Source organism: Mobula hypostoma, chromosome 10 (assembly GCF_963921235.1).
Source record: "Mobula hypostoma chromosome 10, sMobHyp1.1, whole genome shotgun sequence".
NCBI classification, from domain to species: Eukaryota; Metazoa; Chordata; class Chondrichthyes; order Myliobatiformes; family Myliobatidae; genus Mobula; species Mobula hypostoma.
The window spans coordinates 21804108-21829070 of record NC_086106.1 but is presented as its reverse complement, the minus strand read 5'-3'; the positions used below and the strand labels follow the sequence as shown (position 1 = coordinate 21829070).

Genomic DNA, 24963 nt, shown 5'->3' with positions numbered 1-24963 from the left:
GGTAGAGAAAGTGAAGGATAATCCAAAGAAATTTTACAGGTATATGAAGAGCAAAAAGGATTGTAAGGGATAAAATTGGTTCTCTTGAAGATCAGAGTGGTGGGCTATGTGCGGAAGCAGAGGAAATGGAGGAGATATCAAATAGTTTTTTTTTTGGCGTCTGCATTTACTAAGCAAACTGGTATGAAGTCTGTGGAATTAAGGGAAACAAGTAGTGAGATCATGGAAACTGTACAGATTGAAAAGGAGGAGGTGCTTTCTGTCTTGAGGAAAATTAAAGTCGATAAATCCCAGGGAACTGACAGGGCGTAACCTCGGACCTTGAAGGAGACTAGTGTTGAAATTGCAGGAACCCTGGCAGAAATATTTAAAATGCCGCTGGCTACAGGTGAGGTGCCGGAGGATTGGAGAGTGTCGCATGTTGTTCCGTTGTTTAAAAAGGATCGAAAAGTAACCCTGGAAATTATAGGCCGGTAAATTTAACGCGGGTAGAAGGTAAGATATTGGAGGGAGTACTAAGAGACAAAATCTACAAACATTTGGATAGACAGGGACTTATTCGGGAGAGTAAACATGGCTTTGTGTGTGGTAGGTCATGTTTGACCAATCCATTGGCGTTTTTCGAGGAGGTTACCAGGAAAGTGGCTGAAGGGAAGGCAGTGGATATTGTCCACATAGACTTCAGTAAGGCCTTTGACAAGGTCCCGCATGGGACGTTAGTTAGGAAAATTCAGTCGCTAGGTATACATGGAGAGGTGGTTAATTGGATTAGACATTGGCTCAATGGAAGAAGCCAAATATGGTATTAGAGTATTGTTTCTGCGAGTGGAGTCCTGTGACTAGTGGTGTGTCACAGGGATCATTGCTGGGTCCATTGTTATTTGTCATCCATATCAATGATCTGGATGATAATGTGGTAAATTGGATTAGCAAATTTGCTGATGATAAAAAGATTGGAGGTGTAGTAGACAGTTAGGGATGGTTTTCAGAGCCTGCAGAGGGAATTGGACCAGCTGGAAAAATGGGCTGAAAAATGGCGGATGGAGATTAATACAGACAAGTACGAGGTATTGCACGTTGGAAGAACATACCAAGGTAGAACATACAGGTTTAATTGTAAGGCACTGAGGAGTGCAGTAGAAAAGAGGGATCTGGGAATACAGATACAAAATTCCTTAGAAGTGGCGTCACAGGTAGATAGGTTTGTAAAGAGAGCTTTTGATACATTGGCCTTTATTAATCAAAGTATTGAGTATAAGAGCTGGATTGTTATCATGAGGTTGTAGAAGGCATTGGTGAGGCTGAATCCGGAGTATTGTGCTCGGTTTTGGTCACCAAATTACAAGAAGGATATAAATATGGTTGAAAGAGTGCTGAGAATGTTTACAAGGATGTCGCTGGGACCTGAGAAACTCAGTAACAGAGAAAGGTTAAATAGGTTAGGACTTTATTCTCTGGAACGTAGAAGAATGAGGGGAGATTTGATAGAGGTATATGAAATTATGATGGGTATAGATAGAGTGAATGCAAGCAGGCTTTTTTCACTGAGGCAAAGGGAGAAAAACAAAACAGAGGACATTGGTTAAGGGTGAGGAGGGAAAAGTTTAAAGGGAACATAGGGGTGGGGGAATTCTTCACAGAGAGAATGGTTGAGTATGGAATGAGCTGCCAGACGAGGTGGTAAATGCGGGTTCTTTTTTTTTTTCAAAATTTAAGAATAATTTGGATAGATACATGGATGGGAGGACGATATGATGGATATGGTCCGTATGCAGGTCAGTGGGACTAGGCAGAAAATGGTTCGGCACAGCCAAGAAGGGCCAAACGGCCTGTTTCTGTGCTGTGGTTTTTCCTATGGTTTCTATGGTTTTCCATGTGGGACTTAGGACATCTATCTCGATGGAAGTGGAGAAGGAAACTCTCAATGCGTTCAACATGAAGATTTGTTGAAATGTAAATCACAAGGGAGGTAATTGGTACGGGATCTAATCTTAAAGTGCCACCAAGGCGAACCAATTTTACACACTGAACGATGAAAGGCGAGAGTTGGGCGGAGAGGTGGACTGATCCACCCGGTAAATTGTTATGAACGTTCATGTGTTTGATCATTTCCATGGTGCTGACTGCCTCGTTTAGTCCCTGCAGGATTTTCTGCATGTTACTTGTATTTCTTGGAATGTATGCGGGATGCATTCTTTGAACCAACATGTCGAGGAACCAACTAGAGAGCAGGCTATTCTGGACTGGGTTTTGAGCAATGAGGAAGGGTTAATTAGCAATCTTGTTGTGAGAGGCCCCTTGGGTAAGAGTGACCATAATGTGGTGGAATTCTTCATTAAGATAGAGAGTGACATAATTAATTCAGAAACAAAGGTTCTGAACTTAAAGAGGGGTAACTTTGAAGGTATGAGACGTGAATTAGCTAAGATAGACTGGCAAATGACACTTAAAGGATTGACGGTGGATATGCAATGGCAAGCATTTAAAGGTTGCATGGATGAACTACAACAATTGTTCATCCCAGTTTGGCAAAAGAATAAATCAAGGAAGGTAGTGCACCCGTGGCTGACAAGAGAAATTAGGGATATTATCAATTCCAAAGAAGAAGCATACAAATTAGCCAGAGAAAGTGGCTCACCTGAGGACTGCGAGAAATTCAGAGTTCAGCAGAGGAGAACAACGAGCTTAATTAGGAAGGGGAAAAAAGATTATGAGAGAAAAGTGGCAGGGAACATAAAGACTGACTGTTAAAGCTTTTATAGATATGTAAAAAGGAAAAGACTGGTAAAGACAAATGTAGGTCCCCTGCAGACAGAAACAGGTGAATTGATTATGGGGAGCAAGGACATGGCAGAACAACTGAATAATTACTTTGGTTCTGTCTTCACTAAGGAGGACATAAATAATCTTCCAGAAATAGTAGGGGACAGAGGGTCCAGAGAGATGGAGGAACTGAGCGAAATACTTGTTAGTAGGGAAGTGGTGTTAGGTAAATTGAAGGGATTGAAGGCATATAAATCCCCAGGGCCAGATGTTCTGCATCCTAGAGTGCTTAAGGAAGTAGCCAAAGAAATAATGGATGCATTAGTGATAACTTTTCAAAACTCGTTAGATTCTGGACTAGTTCCTGAGGATTGGAGGGTGGCTAGTGTAACCCCACTGTTTAAAAAAGGAGGGAGAGAGAAACCGGGGAATTATAGACCGGTTAGCCTAACGTCGGTGGTGGAGAAACTGCTGGAGTCAGTTATCAATGATGTGATAACAGCAAATTTGGAAAGCGTTGAAATCATCGGACAAAGTCAGCATGGATTTGTGAAAGGAAAATCATGTCTGACGAATCTCATAGAATTTTTTGAGGATGTAACTCGTAGAGTGGATAGGAGATAACCAGTGGATGTGGTATATTTGGATTTTCAAAAGGCTTTTGACAAGTTCCCACACAGGAGATTAGTGTGCAAACTTAAAGCACACGGTATTGGGGGTATGGCATTGATGTGGATGGAGAATTGGTTAGCAGACAGGAAGCAAGGAGTAGGAATAAACGGGACCTTTTCATAATGGCAGGCGGTGACTAGTGGGGTACCACAAGGCTCAGTGCTGGGACCCCATTTGTTTTCAATATATATTAATGACTTGGATGAGGGAATTAAATGCAGCATCTCCAAGTTTGCGGATGCCACGAAGCTGGGTGGCAGTGTTAGCTGTGAGGAGGATGCTAAGAGGATGCAGAGTGAATTGGATAGGTTGGGTGAGTGGGCAAATTCATGGCAGATGCAATTTAATGTGGATAAATGTGAAGTTATCCACTTTGGTGGCAAAAATACGAAAGCAGATTATTATCTGCATGGTGGCCGATTAGGAAAAGGGGAGGTGCAACGAGACCTGCGTGTAATTATACACCAGTCATTGAAAGTGAGCATGCAGGTACAGCAGGCGGTGAAGAAGGCGAATGGTATGCTGGCATTTATAGCGAGAGGGTTCGAGTACAGGAGCAGGGAGGTACTACTGCAGTTGTACAAGGCCTTGGTGAGACCACACCTGGAGTATTGTGTGCAGTTTTGGTCCTCTAATCTGAGGAAAGACATCCTTGCCATAGAGGGAGTACAAAGAAGGTTGACCTGATTGATTCCTGGGATGGCAGGACTTTCATATGAAGAAAGACTGGATGAACTGGGCTTGTACTCGTTGGAATTTAGAAGATTGAGGGGGGATCTGATTGAAACGTATAAAATCCTAAAGGGATTGGACAGACTAGATGCAGGAAGATTGTTCCCGATGTTGGGAAAGTCGAGAACAAAGGGTCACAGTTTGAGGATAAAGGGGAAGCCTTTTAGGACTGAGATTAGGAAAAACTTCTTCACACAGAGAGTGGTGAATCTGTGGAATTCTCTGCCGCAGGAAACAGTTGAGGCCAGTTCATTGGCTATATTTAAGAGGGAGTTAGATATGGCCCTTGTGGCTACCGGGATCGGGGGGTATGGAGGGAAGGCTGGGGCGGGGTTCTGAGTTGGATGATCAGCCATGATCATAATAAATGGCGGTGCAGGCTCGAAGGGCCGAATGGCCTACTCCTGCACCTATTTTCTATGTTTCTACTTCTATATTTTTCTGTTCTTGCAAGATAACGTACCATGCAGATATGGTACCATTCTTGCACTGCCTTCTCAAGAAATTGAAATCACCTAAGATGAAATAAAATAAAATCATTGCGTCATTTTTACAAATAATATCCGGAATTTTCTCCCTGATGACATGGTTCCATATCGTTACTCACACGGTGTGGCGACATTCATGATTTAAATGCGGTGATATGCATGTTTAATGATTTAATAAATGTTTAAATGGGAATTCATCGAACCAGGGAGAATAAAGTAGGAAGACCATACTGCATTTCGCAGCTGCCCCAGCCTAAAATGTAATCATGGCTGATCATACACATTTCATTCTAGTGCAATGTGTGATTATCGGGGCAGATTTTGAAGACTTTGGTTAGGAATTTCCTTGGCAGGCATTCTTCCACTGATGGTTGTGCTGGAAACAACTTTTTTAAGCACAGAATGCACAGCTGTTTCCGTTCAGTTACATTGTCAACGTCTATTTGTGCCGGACTGTGAAATATTGTATCCTTGTGACAGAAAACCGGTAAAAAGGGGAGTGAGACAGAATTGAAAATAAACGTTGTTTACCCATTAATCTAAGTTCATTTGTAAAGCAATTATATAATCTATATGAGAGAAGGTCAGAATGGTTGTGTGATACAGCGTGTGGAATCAACATAGGCAACTTATTTTGGAAGATACCTCAAATTAAATTGGATGGTATCAATTGACTGATAGAATAGTTTAAAGAGACGATTAATCTGCCCGCAGTTTTAATCCTGTGTTCCATTTCCTCAGTCATGGCAGTAGTGCAACATGTGCTTGAAAGACTTTCCTTTAAGTTTGAAAAGCAACACAATGTTAAAGATAAACTAGTTTTTCATATATTGTATTCATCCATGCAACTTAAACTGATCGTTTAATACTTTCACCAATCTTGCACATGTTTAATGCGATTACAGGCGAAATGCATCATGGAAGGATTGACGCTTATTGGAACTTTGCATTTAATTTCTTTTCCCGTCCACATGTAATCTGCATCTGTTATTCAATTTCTGTGGACGGAGTCCAACATTTGACTTTACTGAAACAACTGAAAGGAAACACCTGTGTGTCCCAAGGAACGAAAAAACAAACTGTTTCCGGTCGACTGCACATAGACAGAAAATAACTGGTTATGAAGAAGAGCACGATGAGATCAACATCTTCCCAGCAACATGTCTGACATACTGCCAGAAAATGGTCTTACTGATCAGGGGGTGCAGCATCGAGATTAATTACAAATTTAGGTTTATCTTTCACAGAATTACCAGGGAGCTGGGAAAAAAAAACAAACAAACTGGGATTCAGACATGAAACATTAACTGTTCTTCGTTCTAATCGAAGTCTCAAGTTCTCACAATAGCTCGCAACTCGCATACTGACCCGCTGGCAATATGGTAAATTCATATCCCCGAAAATAACTGTCTGAATGCAGTGGTCTGTATTTATTTTCAAATTGTCAGGCAGAACCGGACAGGATACTTCCCTGCAGCGACCATTCCTCGTTAAGAAAATATGGAGGGTTCGATTAACAGGAGAATATTGAGATAAGACTATTGAAATGATATATCCCAGCTATCGCTTCATCACCTCTGATAACAGACTCAGCGTGTACGTAGAAACTGTTCTAAAATCGACCCCCACTATCATTTTAACGCCTGGGTAGACCATTTTTTTTTACTACAAAATGCGTGCCCATTTACTCATTTGATTGTCGTTCTTGGAATAGCCGATTGGGTCAGCTGGAAAAAAGTGACATTGATGATGGAATAGAAAGTGACACCAATACTGCACCCCTCCCTTAAGCACGCCAGAAGAATCAGAACCATTGATTCTTAAGATGAAAATTCCACAACATCTTTCCATGGAATGTGTCCGTAATGGATATGTCTGAATACAATGTCAAAATCATTTGACCATGTCCAAGAAATGTCGCAGGGTCATAAAATAACATTTATCAAGCACACTAAAATTCCAAAACTCTCCATTTAAATGCGACCGACCAACGGAAAACACAATCCATTCAGGTTGAGATTATTAGAATAAGATCTCCAAAAAATGTGAGATCACATTGTATCATGTAAATCTGCCCTTCCAAAACGTCTCGAAAGTATATTTTTGGAACGTCGCCAGTGGAAAGCCCCACTTCCTGTTGCGTGAATTATCCCCATGTTTGCAAAAAACCCTTTCCTTTATATAATCACTTCAAAAGATTTCAGAGAACTACAACGTGAATCAGATTTCAGAGGTTTTGTTTTCTCTGTTCTTGCGTCTGATTAAGGAGAACAATGTAGAGAATATGAATGATAGTACTGAGATAATTAATTACATTTCGAAGTAAATGAGAATGTTGTGTTGGGTATCTTGAAGAGGTTTGATGTCAATGTATCCAGACACTTTTCCTGAAAAAGGTACAGACGATAATTAATATGGAGATGATTTAAGAACATCTACATACCGGTTTCCTGATTAATAAAATCCTGCTGTAGTCTGTGCAGGCCCATCATGTCCTGCTAATAACCGTTTTTTTTTTGTTTTTTTGTTTTTTTTTGTTTTCCTTTTGTAAAGGTGCCGATGGTAATTGAGCAAGATAGAGTTGTGAATATTGTCTAGATGAATTTTAGTCAAACATTCGTCAGGATCATTAAGGGACCTCATCAAAAAATTAAGATGCATAAGTTGAATGTTCAAATCCCCATTTTGCATCCATAACTGGCTTGTCCAGGAAAGAGAGAATGACATCGAAGGGCCTTATTTTAACAGGAGTTCTCTTTTTAATATTGTTTCGCAGGGAGAAATGCTGGGATCTCTGTTAATTGTGATAAAGATACATGATAAAATTAACATATTAATGGGTGGTTAGCATGCTTTGTGACGATATAAAGTTTTATGGTGTTGTGAATAGCGTAGAGAATTCATCAAAAACTCTGTGGAAAATGAAACTGTTGCAGATATGGTTGGTAAAATGAAAATCACATTCAGCCCTGTCAATTGTGTAGTACTGCCGGTTGATAAGTTAACCGTAAAGCTAAAACACACTATTGAGTTCGCTACCCTGAAGAGTACAGATTAACAGAAGGATACTAGTGCATAAAACCATATATGGGAGAAAGAACTTCTAGGCCAATAAGAGGACGTGTATGAAGAGATCAAGTAAATCATTAAATCTCATTCGATCTGCGCTCGGTATGTTATGTTTCCCTGAGGGTATGGGAAAAAAATATCTTGAACGATATTGATTAATGCCTATTTCAATACACTGCAGCTGACAGAAGGATATTTAAAAGTTGATTTATTACTGCAACATCTTTTGATTATTTGCATATTTCTCCCTCTAAATAAGCTCTGCGTTGGTGGGGAAAATTTTGTTCCATTTCTGTTCCTCCACATTCTAACCTGCGACTTGTATTTCTGAGAGTATTTATATCAGCGCCAACCGCGAGTACATCTGCGATCAATATTGATTATAGAACATTAAATAAGCTGATAATATTTACCCACAGCAGAGCATTAATTTACGTGTTCGTTTGTGTTTTTTTTTTAGAGAATACTTATGCATCATGCAGTGAGATTTCACGGGGATCAGCATGAGTCTTGGCAACCATCACAATGGGGAATTCTAAAGGTGGACTCTCATGTGTACAGGGTGGTGAAATAAGCTGTTGGTATGCTGGGCTTTATAGATCAAAGCATTGAGTATAAGATTTGGGATGTGATGTTGAAATTTTACAAGGCATTGGTGAGGCCAAATTTGTTCAGTTTTGGTCAACGGATTATAGGAAAGATGTCAAAAAATTAGAGAGAGTACAGAGAAGCTTTACTGGAATGTTACTTGGGTTTAATGGCCTAAGTTAAGAGTAAGGTTGAACAAGATGCCTCTTTATTATTTGGAACGTAGAAGGTTGAGGGGGGATTTGATGGAGGTGTTAAAAATTATGAGGGGTTTTGATAGAGTTGACGTGGATAGGCTTTTTTTTTTCCATTGAGAATGTGGGAGATTCAAACAAGAGGACATGAGATGAGAGTTAAAGGGCAAAAGTTTAAGGGTAACGTGAGGGGGGACTTCTTTACTCAGAGAGTAGTAGCTGTGTGGAACGAGCTTCCACCAAAGTGGTTGAGGCAGGTTGGATGCTGTCGTTTAAAGTTAAATTGGATAGCTATATGGACAGGAAAGGAATGGAGGCTTATGGGTAGAGGGCAGGTCGGTGGGACTAGGTGAGAGTAAGAGTTCGGCAAGGACTAGAAGGGCCGAGATGGCCTGTTTCCGGAATATAATTGCTATATGGTTATATGGTTATACAATCTATCACTTGCAACTGACTGGATGCCAGATACCATTTCAGTTCTGCTAATTCCTCAGACCAGCGCAATCTTGAGCTATCATGCAGTGCCTGAAACATTTTCGTAATTTGAAAACAGCAAACACTCAGCGTGTATGCAGCGAACGGTCGTAAGCAGGAGGAGACAGATGAGGAAATATAGGGTGTCAATCAAGGCCATAACCTGGCACAATATAAATATTTGAACGATATATTTTTGCTTCTTAATTTACGTACACATTTCGTTTCCAGTTATCATTTAAGTTAAGCCTGTCGTCACCTGCTAATATGGCATACCAGCGCACCAGGCTGTGCAACGTTCAATATGCTGCAATAACATGGAAACGCACAAGATAGCACAACTCATTGCATCGCAAGACCTAAGTTAGGTGACACATTTCTGCTGAAACATTTGATGACTTTCAACCTTCATTCCGTGACAACGTAGCATTTTTCTAGTGAAATCTATTTATTTCATATCACAGAGACGTACAGCATAAACATACTACGTTGGCGCTCGAAATTTGGCGAGACTTGGTGATGTTGTGGAGAGCGTAGACGACTCGCCGAAAACTTAGTGGAAACTCTTGCAGATATGGGCGGTAAAATGACGATTGTATTTCTCTCTGCCAACGGTGTACTGATTCAGCTTGGTAAGGCAAACTTAAAGATACAATACACTGTTAAATTCGATACATTGAATAGTGCTACTGAGCAGAAGGATCTTGCAGTGCAGGGTTATAGCTACCTGGAAGTAGCTACATAGGTTGATAGTGTGGTTAAGAAGACACCTGGCACGCTTGCAGTTATTAATCGTTGCATGACATTCTAAAGTCAGGAAACCATTTTGCTAGCTTACTCATCTCTGATTACGAGCAGTTGGAATGTTGTAAAATTTCTGGTCACCGCAATATGGTAAATACGTCGCTGATTTAGGGTGGTGCAGAAGGTTTCGCAAGGAAGCTGCCTGGATTTGAAGGCAAATGATACAACAAGAGTTTCCATACGTTCCGGTTATTCTCTCTGGACTGACAGATGACGCGGGGAGATGTGCAGAAATTTATGAAATTATGAGAATGTAAGTTTTTTTTAATAATATCTCTGTGCAGTCTAATTAAAATGGCTTATTCGTTATGTTACAATTGAATGGCCTTATTTCTTATGTTAACTGCTGAGAAAGTCTTCCCGCTAAGCAGTTTGTTTGGATCACGTTACTGATAAGAAGATGTCCTGAACCAATTGGGATAGTTGAAATGCTTTTGGTGTGCAGGTAAGATATTGTATGAGCGGGGTTTTGAGGCAGAAGGCGAGAGAGAGAGAGACAGAGAATGGACCGGGTGCTGTGATGCCCGCTTACTGGGTCGGACCCCGAGCGGGGCGTTTGGAGAGGAGAGGAGACGGAGCCGGACTCGTGTGGAGCGTCTGGTCGACCACAATTGTTGGTCCCAGTCGGCCGGTCGAGGTAGTTCGAGGGGTTGCAGTGTGAAGAAGAAGGCTCCTGAGCTCCAACTGCATGTGCATGAAGAGATTGAAGTTTGATAAGAGTGACGCCTTTTATGTTCTTGTTATATTTTATTCTCTAGTGATTATATAGTTCCAGAAATATATACAAACTGTAAATCATTTAATCGTATCTGGTGTATTGTTTGTTATTTGGGCGGGGTAGGGTACATCACACTACATCCACACAAACTAATGTCCCAGTTTGGCGGGGCCGAGGGCTGTTTCCCCAGACGACAGCGATCCGTGCGACCCTGAGGCTGGCCAGGGGGCTACATTGTGGGGGCTCGTCCGGGATTGGATCTACTGGTATGATGTGTGGTTGCCCTGTTTAAATCATTAATGTCTGTTCTATGGGTTATTTGCTGGTTATTGCTGCTTGCGTGGTGGTTGATGTCTTTGTTCGAGTTCAGACTAGCATTGATGAGTTGGAGGTGGAACTCGGGGCTGTCAATGCTGTTGGGTGAGAGAGGAAGTAGTTCTCTGATTTGGAGATAGTGTCTGCGAATAAATGTTCTAGCTCTGGCAAGCTCTGCCTGGCGTTTGGTGTAATGTCCACCCCAAGAGGGGCGGAGGCGTGAGAGACGTGGGTGGAGAGAATCTCTCAGTTGTTAGATGACTCGGTAGAGAGACAACGACAGAGATTTGTTGAATGTTTAAGTAGGCGGGCTGGTGACGGTGTTAGAGCAGGCAGGTTCACTTACACCGTAGTGACAGCTGTCAGTTATTTGAAAGAGGGGGGAAAGTTTTCAGTGTGTCTTCTCTGGCTAAGAGGACGGGTAAATTGCTTGCAGTTTCAGGAGGTTCATTTCAGGCGATCAGCCTCTCCTTCAGTTGCTCAGCAGATCAGAGAGGTGTCGGGAAACTCAGTCGTGGCCCAGTGGGGGTACGGCTTGTGGACTCTGGGAAAGCACGTTCCCAGCAATGTATCAATGAACTTCCGAAAGGAAAGACACTATTCCTGAAGGCTTAGAGGGACCACGCCCCACGGTGTCGTTACGGACAGAGGGAAGCGATGCTACAGTAATCCTCGAACCCAGGGCGCAGGTCAAGTTGTTGTCAAGTTCGTTTTACAACCGGTGTCTGAAGCATTTACCCTTGACAACTGCAAGGGCACCGGAGATTTTGGGTACTAGTGCCAGTAACTATCCAGAAGACGATGATTGGTTAATGACCCTGGAGTTCACGGGGGCATTATCTGGGCACCCAGCGTGTCGAGTTGCTTCTGAGGACGTGTGTAGCAGCCTTGAGCTGGTACTTTAAACGAGACCCAGCTGTGGTACAGCCTGGGGGAAAGTAGCTGAGGGTGAGACCCTCTTAGTAGACGCTCCGATCTACCACGAAGGAGGGGTGTTGACCGCTGAAGACACCTCAATGAGAGTACGTCGCGGCATTTGACCCTGGCACCGTGGTTTAATGTGCTGGATCTGAGGAGTGGTTGTTGCCAGATCCCGACGAGTGCGGCTGTCGAGCCGAAGAGGGCCGTCATTAGTTCCCTACGATTCTTCGGATCCAAAAAGATGTCCAAGGGCATACCGGAACCCCTGCATCCTTCCCGCGGGGCATGAAAAAGACCACGTGGGAAGCGAAGCTGCGTGGAGTTTTGGCGTATGTGATGACCGCCTAGAAATTGGATTCGCCTGGGGGGATAATGAGGTGAGGTGAGTGGCTGAGCCCGGGCGACAGAAGCGAACTGTCAAATGTGGAGGAGTTTTGGCCAGAGGAGTTTGGTGCGATATGAGAAAAATGAGCCGACTTACCAGTTGAACTTCCTGGTGTTGGAACAGACGGTTGTGGACCTGGGGCTGGAAATCCAGGCCGTCAATCTGAATGAGACAGAGGGGAGAGAGGGGATTTGCACCGCTGAACATAGTGTTCAGAAATGTCGGCCGGAGACTGTGTGCCACACTTGTGGGAAGAGCATTGCAGACTTGGAATTCACGCTCGTCAACGTGGAGAAGGAGCAACGGAAGTCCGAGCCGACAATGCGCTCATGTACTGATGAATTAATCCAGCGAGGAGGAACAATGACCTACCCTCGAAGGGATTAGCAGAAACTCAAGACGTTGATCCAGAAAAAGATTGGAAGAATTACAATTTGGGGAAGATCAAGGAAGTTTCTGACTAAGGTCAACAGAAAACCGAAAGCCCAGGGACGGGAGTTTGACGACACTCCTGAGGAGCTGAAGAAATGGAGGACAGATCTCGGAAAAGGGAAGCGGATGCCTGAAAGCATCCTGAATATCACTATCGACAGTTTAAATGAAGTGGAAAAACTGAAAGTTGACCTGGAAGACGTCATCAGCAAGAAGAAGAAAAAGAAAAAAAAAAAAAAAACTGGAGGGTGAGTATACTTTAACTGCTGCTTTTCAGGTCAGGGAGGAAGAAGTTGGTGTGGAAACTGCATCCCAGATTGAGATGACCGAGAACCGTGAGGAAGAACTGCTGAGATTGTGGAGAGTGTTGAAAGAATCCCCGAAGAAGCTGACGTCTCGACTACAGGAGGCTGAAGGGGTAGCCCCGGCTAAATGTTTCAAGGTGGATAAACTCAAACAGCAGCTACTGATCGAGGGAATAAGGAAGAACTCGAATTCGAAGGATGTCATGCTGGACATGTGCTACATGCTGCCTTTCGCTAAATTCCCCGTGATTCAGGAAGAGACCTTCGGCCCTTTTCTCACTGAGTCAGGTGTAGTGGGGAGTGCTAGATGTGGGAAGTCTGAGTTACGGCAGGACCAGGAAGGAAAAGAAGTGGGGCGCCGGGCACGGGACAGGGGGCTGCAAGTTGTAATGGTGGCCTGACTGAGAGTGGAGTTGTCAATCAGGCCCGAGGTATTCCTAGTAGTGTCTGAGCCTTTAGAGTTTAGGTGAGGGGGTACGGGGTTGCGGAGGATTAGGAAGCTCACAGATAGGTTGGCCTTTGTAGCACCCATGACGGGCGGAAGGTCCACTGTTTGGGGAGCATGTCACTGTGTGTACCTGGATGTGGTTTCTGTGTCTGTAGGACTGGTTGGCGAGTTATTGAGAAGTCATGAGGAAATGACATTATTTGGTGGGGAGAGAGTGCAAGCGGTTTATTTTTTTTTTATGTCACTGCGTAGTCTAATTAAAATGGCTTCTTTGTTATGTTATAATTGAAAGGGCTTTTTTGTTATGTTAACTGCTGAGAAAGTCCTCCCGCTAGCAGTTGTTTGGATCACGTTACGGATAAGAACATGTTAGGAACCAATTGGGATAGTTGTTATGCTTTTGGTGTGCCTGTAAGATATTGTATAGCGGGGTTTTAGGACAGAAGGCGAGAGAAAGAGTCAGAAGATGGACCAGGTGCTGTGATGTCCGCTAACAAGGTCCGACCCCGAGCGGGGCGTTCGGCGAAGGGAGGAGACGGAGACCGACTCGTGTGAAGCGTCTGGTCGACCACCGTTGTTAGTCCCAGAGCCGGTCGAGGTGGTCCGAGGGGTGGCAGTGTGAACAAGAAGGATCCTGAGCTCCAGCTGTTTGGCACGAAGATATTGAACTTTGATAAGTGTGGAGCCTTTTATTTTCCCTTGTTATATATTTTTTTCTCTATTATTTATACAGTTGCAGTAATCTATAAACTCTAAATTATTTAATCGTATCTGTTGCATTGTTTGTTATTTGGGTGGAGTGTGGTATATCACACAGCATCCACACAAACTGATTACCCTGTTTGGCAGGGCCGAGGACTGACTCCCTAAACGACAGCGAGCCGAGCGACCCTGAGGCTGGCTAGGGGGGCTGCAAGATGTTTGGAAAAATATCGGCGCATAGCACCTTATCCTCAGTTGTTGTCATTTTGTTTGTTTTTTGTTTGTTTGTTTGTTTCGTAGTGTTTTTTTATATATCTAATATCAGAGGGCATGCATTTAATGTGAGACTGAGTAATTTTTTATGTTTAATTACATATAGCTTCGTGAGTACATTGCCCGTAATGCACTGTTTGGCGTTGTGGTAGAGGCCTTCACACTGAGCTTTAGCACGATCAATACCAATTCCAGCTCCTTCGGTTTCTGCCTAGGAACATCTTTTGATCGTGGGAAATACATTAAAGATTGACGACTACAACTCCAACAGACACTGCGCAGATCAACCATTCAGAACACGATTTATTTTTTTTATGCTGATGATGATTATTATGAATATTTCATTGACTTTTTTTGTTCAGTATCTCTGTATAAAATTAGTTCTGAGTAAAAAAAAAAGAAAGAACAATTAGGGCGATAACTGCACATAGATTACAGCAATTGCACTGGACCCGTAATCGGTATGTTCCAATTCCCTGCGATTACGATGAAAAAAAAAGACCCAGAATGATCCTGAATAATATCTCTGTTTTAACATCCTCCAGCTGACAGAAGGATACCTGATAGATTAACCATTACTGATGGATCCTTTGAATATTTGCATCTCACTTGCTGAAAATATTTTATGCGTTGGTGGGGACAAATGTGTTCCGTTTAGGCGCTCTGCATTTTAATCTGGGACTTACATTTCTGAGATTATTTATATCAGCGTTAGCTCGAGTCCATCTGTCATCACCACAGATATAAGCACATTAATAACCTGACTAAAATTTTCCAACAACTAACCAGAAAGTTCGCATTTGAATGATTATAATTAGCTTCTGCACTCACATCAATATTTACAAATATTGCAATCTACCACTTGCAACCAACTGAATCAAGGTGGTATTTTTAGTGTGCAAATTCTGCAGTGTAGCGCAGACTTGAGCTATTCTGTAGTGTCGGACATTTGTTCATAATTCGTGAAAAGAAAATGCTCAACATATGCATAGAAAAGGCACGTAGACGGGAATGGTGTATATATTCATATATATATATATTAATGAATTCCATACGCATGACAAAAGTTGCATGGCAAAATGATGATAACCGGACAATAGCTGAGCGATATAATGCTAGTTCTTTTCTCACTCTTCCGTGCCGATTTCGTGTTTCTTAGTATAGTTTCAATTAAAGCTGGCCTATTATGCTGATATTGCATAATAGCACATCAGGTGACACAACGTTCAATCTGCTGCAATGACATGGGACCGCACAAGTTAGCAGAACCCATTAAAGCGATAATTCTACGTTAGGGGGTCCATTCTCGATGTCGCCTGTTCTGATCTTGTACGTTCTCCACGTGGCCACTTCGTTTTCGTCGGGAATGTTGATTTATTTCACATTCTAAAGAATGACATAGTAAGCATCACACATAAAAGTTGCTGGTGAACGCAGCAGGCCAGGCAGCATCTCTAGAAAGAGGTACCGTCGACTTTTCGGGCCGAGACCCTTCGTCAAGACTAACTGAAAAAAAGAGCTAGTAAGAGATTTGAAAGTAGGAGGGAAAGAAGGAGATCTAAAATGATAGGAGAAGACAGGAGGAGGAAGGATGGAGCCAAGAGCTGGACAGTTGATTGAAAAAAGGGATATGATAGGATCATGGACAGGAGGCCTTGGGAGAAAGAAAAGGGGGAGGGTGGAAAGAACCAGAGGATGGGCAAGGAGTAAAGTGAGGGGGGCAGAAGGAGAAAAAGGGGAGAGAGAAAAATAATGTATGTATATAAATACATAACGGATGTGGTACGAGGGGGAGGTGGGGCATTAGTGGAAGTTTGAGAAGTCAGTGTTCATGCCATCAGGTTGGAGGCTACCCAGACGGAATATAAGGTGCTGTTGCTCTAACCTGAGTGTGGCATCATCTGTACAGTAGAGGAGGTCCAGGACAGTGATATCCTAATGGGAATGGGACGTAGAATTATAATGTGTGGCACTGGAGGATCCTGCCTATTCTGGCGGACGATGTTGGTCTTGGGAATTCTGTGGCCCTTACGAATGCTCCAGCAATTAAATCATATGACTGTAAAACATTGGAGCAGAATAAGATCATGCGTCTCATCGATTCTTCCCTTCAATTCTATCAGAGCTGATTTATTAACCCTTAAAACCCCATACCACTGTCTTTTTTTCCCTTAAACTTGCCGCCCTAACTAATCTAAAACACATCAAGCACCACTTAAATGTATTGTGTCACTTCGCTTCCGCAGCAATCTTTTAGCACTGAATTCAACAGAATCCCCTCCACTTTGATGAAGAAAATCCTACTTCTCTCTGTTCTACGTGGACATCGCTCCGTTCTGAGGCACGGCAGCAGCGGGAAAATATATATATATATATATATGTCTGGGCCGCATATCGAGATTCTAAATTTGAGAAAGGCCAGCTGAGATGGTATTTCAAAGGATCAAGCACGTTTGAATTGGGACAGATTATTTACTGGCCAATGTCTACTTGCAAATGCAGGCCTTCAGAACTGAAATATTGAGATATCGATGCTTCTATGATAATGTCAGAATATAAAGATACCAGGTGTAGAGAGATTTGATTTTCAAAAAAAAAAAAAAAAATTGTGTCCTTGGCTGGAAAAAAAATGTCAGCGTGTCGATTAGTACGATAGAATAAATGAAAAAAAAACAGTGACGTCGAAGGTAGATTTGATCGCAAATAAAGCTTCTGGTTCATTGGCCCTGATAAATTAAAATACTGTGTAACAGATAGGATGTTATGTGAAAGTTCGATAAAACACTGGTGGGCCCTAATCTGGATTATTGTCTGAAATTTTGTTCACTTATTTGCCGGAAAAGAAAAAAAAAAGAAGAGTACATAAATTTGAAAGAGAGTTAAAAACAAAACAAAAAAAAACAAATATATATATGTATATATAACGTCATGCCGCTTCTGGAGGATCCCAGTTATAAGGAATGATTAAGTATTTCAGGACTCTTTTTCGTTGAAACGTAGAAAAACAAAACACAGGAGATTCCATGGAGGTACACAGATTTATGAGGTGCGTGCAAAGGGTAAATGCAACAGTATTTTTTCCCAATTACTTTACGTGGGACTAAAGAAAATGTCGAAAAGTGTAAATGGAACATAAGGGGAATCTTCTTCCCTTCGAAGTTCTAGGGAATGTGGATCAGCTGGTGCATGTGACGCTATTTCAATGTTTAATCATAGCTTGGACAGGTACGTGTATGGGAGTGGCATTGAGGCAATGGTCCCGTTGCAGTTCAACTGGAGTAGGCCGTTTAAATAAGCTTAAAATTGACCAGATGGTCTAAAGTGCCTGTTTCTGTGCTGTACAGTTCCATGACTGTACGACTTATGTCTGACTATCGTATTCATATTAACAGATGGGTCCATGTACTGCTTTCGATCCTGTGTTTATACACTTTAACCTGCCTCGGTTCAAGTAATGTATCTATTGTCACAAATAGACCGCTGGTAGCGGACCCAAATTCAACACACAAAGACTGAAGCACAAGAAACAGGACTTAACTAGAGTAGGGGCGTGACAGGATGTAGACACGGAGCAGGGACAGGACCGCAGACTTTGGCTAGGACATGGACTACACAGGAAACTCGGCGAAAAAAGTATGAACTAGGAGCCTGGGTATGAACCCCGAGCTTGAGACTGGACAAGCACACAGAACGTGTGTCTTGCTGCAGGCTCGGGTCCCAGATGCAGGCAAAGGCAAGTCATGACTGCAGAACTGGAGGTTGTGGTCTTGAGGCTTGAGGCTTGGAGACAGGCTAGGGGTCTTGAGACTTGAGGCTTGGAGACAGGCTAGGGGTCTTGAGGCTTGAGGCTTGGAGAGAGGCTAGGGGTCTTGAGGCTTGAGGCTTGGAGACAGGCTTGGGGTCTAGAGGCTTGAGGCTTGGAGACAGGCTTGGGGTCTAGAGGCTTGAGGCTTGGAGACAGGCTTAAGCTCTTGAGACTTGAGGCTTGGATACAGGCTTGGGGTCTTGAGGCTTGGGTCTAGGGTCCTTCGAGGCCTGGGTATGGATTCTGAACCAGAGACTGGGCCAGGACTCAAAACCTGAGACTTGACTTGGGTTCGGAATACAGAACTAGCTAAAGACAAGACGAGGCTACAGGACTGGACATGGCTTAGGTGAGGAACTCCTGGGTATAGCGAGACAGAAGGACAGGTAAAGTAACATGGACATGACTCGGTTAGGATTGGACTTGGCACGGACTGAACAAGGGCCTTCAGGAGCACGGAGCCTTGGACTAGAAGAGTCGGGAACATGGAAGACAGAGCCCTCCTTCGGAACAGGACGTAGGGCCGGGACTCTACACCTTTCTTTCTTTTTAAATCTTTTTTATTGAATAAGTATACAAAAAGGTAAGCCAGATAAGCACTAATACACTGTTAAAATATAATAAAATTACAGGAGATAGTAATACAAAAAAAAAGATACAAACAATGTAATTTAAACATAACATACTAAAGTAACATCCCATAGTATACTAATTATATATATAAAAAGAACCCCCCCCAAAAAAAAAAAAATCACCGTGCAACTAACTGGGAGCAAAGCAAAGCAATGGGCTGACTTGGAACCAAGCAGAGTTAAAAAAAAAAAAAAAAACTTAAAATCACGTCCTCAATCCCGACCTCCATTAAAAACAGAAAAAAAAAAACACAAGAAGGGTATATAAATATGGAGCAAAAACAAGAGGAGAAAAAAAAATACATTAAATGAAAATATTGAATAAAAGATCTCCAGGTCTTTTCAAATTTAAGTGAAGAATCATAAAGTTTGCTTCTAATTTTCTCCAAATTCAAGCATAATACCGTCTGAGAAAACCAAAAAAAGGTAGTTGGAACATTAAGCTCTTTCCAATGTTGTAAGATAGGTCTTTTCGCCATTAAAGTAAGAACTGCAATCATTCTACGGGCTGAAGGAGAAAAATTACTGGAAATTGGAGGTAGTCCGAAGATAGCAGTAATAGGGTGAGGAGAGATATCTATATTCAATACCTTGAAGATAATATTAAAAATGTCTCTCCAAAAAGTTTCCAGAGTAGGACAGGACCAAAACATATGAGTTAAAGAGGCTATCTGCCCCGGACATCGATCACAAAAAGGATTAATATGAGAATAAAAGCGAGCTAATTTATCTTTGGACATATGTGCTCTATGAACAACATTAAATTGAATTAGGGAATGTTTAACACATATAGAGGAAGTATTGACTAATTGTAAAATCTTCCCCCAGTCATCCACGGAAATGATAGACCCCGATTCCTGTTCCCAATCTACCCTAATCTTATCAAATGGAGCTTTCCTCAGTTTCATAATAATATTATAAATCATAGCCGATGCACCTTTCTGACATGGATTAAGGTTAATTATAGTATCTAAAATGTATGTAGGAGGAAGCATAGGAAAAGAAGAAAGTATAGTACTTAGGAAATTTCTAACTTGTAGATATCTAAAAAAAAATGTGTTCTTGATAAATTATATTTATTAGATAATTGTTCAAAAGACATAAGGGAACCATTTAAAAATAAATCCAAAAAACTGTGAAACACCCTTAGTCTTCCAAATTTGAAAAACACGATCCGTAAAAGAGGGAGGAAAATATATATTACCTAAAATAGGAATCGCTAGCCCAAATTGGTTAAGATCAAAAAAAATTCCGCATTGAAACCAAATACGTAAGGTATATTTAACTATTGGGTTAGATACCTGTTTGACGCGTTTCAAATCAAAAGGAAGAGAGGAACCTAAAATAGAGCCAAGTGTATATCCCTGAACAGATTGTAACTCCAATGCTACCCATTTAGGAATAGATAGTATATCCTGGTCAAGTAACCAAAATTTCATATGTCGAATATTAATTGCCCAATAATAAAACCTAAAGTTAGGTAATGCTAAACCTCCATCACTCTTAGCTTTCTGTAAATGTATTTTACCCAGCCTCGGGTTTTTATTTTGCCAAACAAATGAAGAGATTTTTGAGTCAACTTTATTAAAAAAAAGATTTTGGGACAAAGATTGGTAATGCCTGAAATATATATAGAAATTTTGGCAAAAAAAAAAACATCTTAACTGCATTAATACGACCAATCAAAGTTAAATATAAAGGAAACCATTTAGATGAAAGTTGAATAATATGGTCAATTAAGGGTAAGAAGTTAATCTTAAATAAATCTTTGTATTTACAAGTAATTTTAATCCCAAGATATGAAAAATAATTAATAATCAAATTAAATGGAAAGTTATGATATAAGGGAAGTTGTTTATTAATCGGGAAAAGTTCACTCTTACTAAGACTTAATTTATAACCTGAAAAGAGACTAAATTGTGCTAATAACTCTAAAACAGCAGGGATGGATTTTTGAGGATTAGAAATATATAAAAGTAAGTCATCAGCATAGAGTGATATTTTATGGGACTTTAAGCCCCGAGTTATCCCAGTAATATTTGGAGATTCTCGAATGGCAATTGCAACAGGTTCTAATGCAATATCAAATAATAAAGGACGAAGAGGACAACCTTGTCGAGTACCTCGAAAAAGGGTGAAAAAAGGTGAGCTTAGAGAGTTAGTACGGACGGAGGCTACGGGAGAATGATATAACAGTTTGGTCCAGGATATAAATTTCGAGCTAAAATAAAACATTTCAAGCACCTTAAATAAGTAAGGCCATTCTACTCTATCAAAAGCTTTCTCAGCATCTAAAGAGATAACACATTCAGGAACATTTTGTGAATGGGAATAAACAATACTTAACAGTGTGCGAATGTTATAAAAAGAGTAACGACCTTTAATAAAATCCGTTTGGTCTTCCGAAATAATAAAAGGAAGTACTTTTTCTAATCTGTTTGTCAGATTAGAAAAATCTGTTCGGGAAGTTTACCAAGTTTTAATGGAGCCTCAAAAACCCTACAGAACCAAGGGATTAATGAAGGTGCAAAACATTTATAAAATTCTACGGTAAATCCATCAGGGCCAGGAGCTTTCCCCAAGTTCATAGAGGAAATAACATTCTTAATCTCATCAGTGGTAATGGGAGTGTCTAACATAGAAGACATATCCTGTGAAATCTCAGGGAAATCTAGGTTATCTAAAAATTCATTAATATATTTAGAGTCTCGAGGAGACTCTGATTGATATAAGGAAGAATAAAAATCACAGAAGGTTTGATTAATCCCCGCATGATCAAGTATCAGTCGGTCATTTTGGTTATAAATCTGATTAATTTGAGATTTAGCATAATTAGACTTCAATTGATTAGCCAGCAGTTTGCGAATTTTGTCACTGTGTACATAAAATTCACTTCTTGTTTTATTTAATTGGTTTACAATCGAGGACGAAAGTAATACACTGTGTTCCATTTCAAGTTCAGTTCTTTGTTTATATAACTCCTCAGAGGGAGCTGTAACATATTTCTTATCAATTTCCTTAAACTTGTCCACAAGTGCCAACTCCTCCTGCTTCAGCTTCTTCCTCAAAGCAGCAGAATACGAGATAATCTGACCACGAATATAAGCTTTAAAAGTATCCCAAAGAATGTTCACAGAAATATCCTCTGTATAGTTGATTGTAAAAAAAAAAGATCAATCTGTACATTCATAAAGTTAACAAAGTCTGAGTCCTGAAGCAACAGCGAATTAAAACAGCATTGTTTTTTATTTTGTGTATAGGCCTGAATTTTAATAGAAAGCTTAAGTGGAGCATGATCCGAAATGGTTATAGAGTCATAATCACATATAATCACTGAAGAAATAAGACGAGAGTCAATAAAGAAATAATCAATTCTTGAATAGTAATGGTGAACATGTGAAAACAAATAAAAATATTTTTCTTGAGGAGGCAAAGAACGCCAAATGTCCGTCGACCCAGAATCAGAGAGGAATGAATTAATCAAAGTTGCAGATTTATTAGGTAAGGTCCGTAGAGGAGCCGAACGGTCCAAAGCTGGAGATAAACAGGTATTAAGATCTCCGCCCCAGATCAATGAAAACTCATTCAAATTCGGGAACTGATTAAATAATGATTTATAAAATTCCGGACAGTCCATATTAGGAGCATAAACATTAACCAAAACTACCTTTTTATTAAATAGTAGACCACTAACCAGTAGAAATCTACCATTCGGATCAGAAATAATATCATGTTATATAAAAGTAACTGAGGAGTCTATAAAAATAGAGACGCCTCGAATCCTAGCGTTGGAGTTCGAATGAAACAGTTTACCCTTCCAGAATTAAAAAAAAAAACGTAGTCTGTCCCCCCTCCGCACATGGGTCTCTTGTAAAAATTAAATTTGTGCTTTAAGTCTCCGGAACACTTTAAAAACTTTTTTTTTTTCCCTTTTAATAGGATGATTAAGACCATTAGTATTCCAGGAGACAAAATTAATAATAGACTCCATAAACCCTAAAGTCAACCCGCAACAAGGAGGATTGACGATAGGCTCGACCCATGAACCCGGAAAGGGAAGAGAACAAATAAGAGATACCGGGAAGGAGAACGCAACCAATACCTCAATAGTGTACATAGCCCAAGAAGAAAGAAACTAAAACGTGAAGTCCCTCCCACCACCACCCACCCCATGCGCCAAGGCTAAATCTAACACAGACCAGCCAGAAAGAAGCAAGCACTAAAACTACCCCCATGACTTCCGGTATACGCTCCCTAAAAAAAGTGTAAATATAAAAAAGATCAACTAGTTATAAAACAGTAAAAAAATTAAAAAAAAGGTAAATCAATTAAAACAAACACTTAATATAACAGAGAAAAAGCCTGAAAATATAAAAAAAACGCAACAAACCCCAGACCCTATGAGTAACCAAAAAATGAAATGAGATTATTAACATAAACTAGTTATGAAAACCTACAAAAAGAAGTAGTTTTAAAAACTACAAAATTTAAGGCCTCAAAGGAACTAAGTAGAATGACGGTGAGGGAATAACCACCCAGAACCCCCTGGGAAAAAGAAAGGTATGACGCAGATAGAAAGAAAGTTTAGCAACCATATTAATTAATCAAAAATAAACTTTTCTGTCCATATAAGGCAAAAAAATATATAAAACAGACACATTCACAACCTCCGATCAAACGGAGATAGTTAAAAATTACGATTAAGATGTTGAAGGTGAAAATTGATCCAGATAGCTCTGGGCATCCGATGGAGATTCAAAATAACGGAGAGCTCCATCCGACGTACGAATCCTTAGACGTGCAGGGTAAAGCAGCGTTGGTTTTAAATCCATCTTGTAGAGTTCCGACATCACAGATCTGTAACGAACCCGTTGATCCCGAATTGGTTTACTAAAATCCTCCACGAATCGGAACTTAAGATCCAAAAAATCAATGTAACCTTTAGTTCGAACGAAACGAAAGAGTTTCTCCTTATCTTGAAAGTAATGAAAACGTAATATAACATGTCGAGATTTATCTGACTCAGACGAGTATGATGGAACTCTGTGAGCACGATCCAATAACGGTGGTTGGTAAGGAAATACAGTAGGAAATGTATCTTTTAAAAGTTGAGAAAAATACTTCATAGGGTTATCAGATTCAACAGCTTTACGCACCCCAATCATTCGAAGATTCTGCCGTCGCATTCTGGATTCTAAGTCAGAGTTTTTAAAGGTCAGAAAGTCAAGTTTCTTCTTCATTACATTAATTGTTTCTTCGATTTTCTTCATCTTGAGCTCACTTTGTTGCGTGGATTTTTGAAGATCAGATACAGCCGACTGATGTTCCGTAATAGATGTTTGTATCTTATCGATTGAATCTGCAATTTCTGGAAATTAATTGAAATTTCCGCACGAATCAGCTCCGTAACAGAGGTTAAAATTTCCCTTTGAATTAGCTCCGATATAGCTTTCAAAGTCAGCGGTGGTTCAGTTGGAGGAAAATCGGTACCTTTCGGTCTAACCAGAGGTTTGCCGTCCTTCCCGTTTTTTTTCCATTCTTAGACATAGCAGACCTTAAAAGCATCGGATTATCAAAGAGCCCAATTTATTTCAAAATATTGTAAAAGTCGATGCCTTAATGGTTAATTAAAATATAGCTGATCATAAGAAGAAAGAGGTAATCGAGCGAGTCAAGAGCAGGACTTCACTCCATGAGCTCTACCGGAAGTCCCAGGACTCATACACCCAACACAGAGCCGGCACCCCTCCTTGGGAACAGGACGTAGGGCCGGGACTCATACACAGAACGCTGAACATGAAGAGACCGATTCCAACACACGTGGCGTCAAACGGCCAGACCCACCTAACGAAGTCGAGGACACAGAAGAAGTTTCTCATACTAGGTAGCGGCAAATGTCGGATCTACCTAGTGAAGGTGTGGGCACAGAGAAACAATTCCACACAACTAAAGACAGTTCCTTATCTTTACCTAACAAGGCTCCTGTCTTGTTCCGGTGGTAAATCTTCAGCGATACAGGCCGGGTATCCGGGTTAGGTGAGCAGGCAGAGTTTAAGGCGAGACATCCAGGCAGAGAGTCAGGCGAGGTCTCCAGGCAGAAAGTCAGGCGGGGTTGGTGGGGGAGAAGACAGGGAGGCGAACAGGACAGCCCTGCCGGGAATCGCTGGGGTATTTATGTATCAGCACTAAAACGAGAATCATGTGCCTGCAACAGAAACTGCGGAAAACCAGAAACCCTGCAAT

At 41.0% G+C, this 24963-nt stretch overlaps 1 pseudogene; it reads right to left on the bottom strand.

Annotated features, from left to right (window-relative positions):
* Nucleotides 1–24963, bottom strand: part of LOC134352443 (Ig heavy chain C region, membrane-bound form-like) — a 71832-nt pseudogene that overhangs the window by 24159 nt on the left and 22710 nt on the right.